At 25.9% G+C, this 2,479-nt stretch overlaps 1 pseudogene; it reads left to right on the top strand.

Moving 5' to 3' along the window:
* The first annotated feature begins 375 nt into the window (after positions 1-375).
* Positions 376-1,815, top strand: LOC126555490 (uncharacterized; annotated as a pseudogene).
* Positions 1,816-2,479: the final 664 nt, after the last annotated feature.

Genomic DNA, 2,479 nt, shown 5'->3' on the forward strand with positions numbered 1-2,479 from the left:
TTTATCGAAGGTGACTTATTCTTATCGCACGCGTCATAAAATCGGTATTCTTGAACAGAAATCGATAGATTTTATCACTTGTCGCATGCGATAAAGTAATCGAATGAACCACTATGGTAACAACAGAAAATCTAGATTCTAACCTCAAACAAATTATAGATTTAATTTAAAATATTAATAATTAATGGCTGCGGCTGTTGTCTAGTATCACACTAACACTATCTGACTATCACTATTTCATAATTTCATATTATTCTCATTAAATTACTAATTGTGTTTTTGTGTAGTTACTTTTTTTTTTTGTACTTATTACTACTTAGTTAGTTTTGTACTTGTACCTAGTTTGTTGTTTTTTTCTTGTAAGAACTAAGCAGAATGTCAAGATCTCGACCCTCCCAAAACCAAATGAAACTTTTAGTTGAACTCATGGCCAATGATCCCCAATTTGTTTTCCGCCAAATTTACACCATCGTTTACTTATAAAATAGCGAGAGAGAAATGGGAAATATAGCAGTGCAAGTAAATTCGTTGCCAGGAGCCAAAAGAGTTGGGATAAATGGAAAAAAGTAAGTTACTTCTTGTTATACGTGTGACAATATTATTAGTAATTACTAATTGTTGTAGAATACTAATGCCTATCTGCTGCATAGTTAATGTCTGTCACATAAATTGACTATATATACGGACATATCTGTATTTTTTTCTTTGTAGTCATGGCAAGATACTAAATCAACCACCAAAACTAAAGCGGCTACTATAAAACGTCATATATCGGGTACCGGTGGAGGTCCACCTTGTACCATTGAATTAAGTGAAATTCAAAAAGACGCATTAAGTTTAATGAGTCAAACATCTGTAAGTGGCCACATACAATCATCAGAATCACTTGTTGACTTTGACTTTAATGATGTTTCTACAGAAATTGTATTAATTGGTAAATTTGTAAAATGAGTAACTAAATATTCATTGAATTGAAAAATTATAGTTTTAATAATGTGCTCTATTTAGGTGGCGATGAACTATGTAATGAATCAAAGTGGATTTCGGAGTCAAGTTCTGATAACATTAATTGTATGTATTATAAATTTGGTTATTCAATGTTTACGTTTTTAGCAAATTATCATTAATTGTAATATTATTATAGTTTCTAATGGGAATGAAATATTCAAATGCCATCATCCATTGCTCCTAATCTAAGTAATATTCTACACATTTAATCCACTTTTAATAAGAAATATAAACAAATAATTGACTTGAATCATTAAAATGTTTGTATTATAGTTTCCAATGAAAATGAAAAGATTAAAATGAAAATATCATCAGATGTTGCTCCTAATACAAGTAATATTTTCACAGATTAATCATTTATATTATTATAGGTATATACTTATTACCTACCCTACCTATATTATTTAGTATAACACAACAACACACATTATGTAATACAAAATGCTAAGTAATAGCCTATATAGTATATATGTTACTTTTATTTTTAATTGATTGATTCATATATTTATACATATTCATATAAGATACACAGGGACAATTTTATTGCATAGTTATTTGAAGTTCATATTTATTTATTATATTTTTCCAATTTTTTAAGATCAATGCATTGAATTATTAATTTTATTTTATAATACATTTATTCTATAAATAATAAAACTCAATGATTTTATATGATTACTAGATCTAAAAAGAAAAGCTAATGTTGCATTCGGGTTAGGGGAAAGCAATAAAGCTGCAACTCGTTTAGGAGACATCTCAGAAAGAAAGTGCAATATGAAGGAAATTTACTATGAAAAAAAAACTTAAACTTTTAGAAGAACAAAATAGTATATTTACAAACATAAATACATTACTCACTACATTTATGAATGATAGATCTCTTAAAAAAATGTATTAGTATTAGTGTTTTAGTTTCTTTGTTATGCAGTTCAACTAAGTCAGGAAAAGGCTGTTTATTTTTATTATTATATATTTTTATTTAAAATGAACCAATTATGATTTAATGTTACAAACAAGTATGGACAAAAAAGTGTTTAATTAATTTTTTTTTTAGCTAAAAAAATGTATGTTATTGAGAAATTTATTATTATTTTATATCCTTTGTTATAAAGTCAGGAAAAGGCTGTTTATTATTACATAGTTTTATTTAAAATTAAACAATTGTTATAATTTAATGTTTGTTACAAGTGTGGACAAGAAAATTATTTAAATAATAAAAGTATGTTATTAAAAAATTGTATTATTATTTTGAAATCAATGAAAAGTAAAAGTATATAACATCACAATATTAATAATATAATTATACTACATCATTTCAATTAAATAAATATTGTACAACTCTATCCCTCTGTTTTCTTCCTAGTGTTAATTCTATGTTTCGATTGTTGATATTATGATTATTATCTAATATTGCATCATCTTCTATCATACCCAAATTATTAATCTCATCTTCATCCTCATGCAATGGAAC

This window comes from Aphis gossypii, unplaced genomic scaffold, assembly GCF_020184175.1.
Source record: "Aphis gossypii isolate Hap1 unplaced genomic scaffold, ASM2018417v2 Contig00878, whole genome shotgun sequence".
Lineage (NCBI taxonomy): Eukaryota > Metazoa > Arthropoda > Insecta > Hemiptera > Aphididae > Aphis > Aphis gossypii.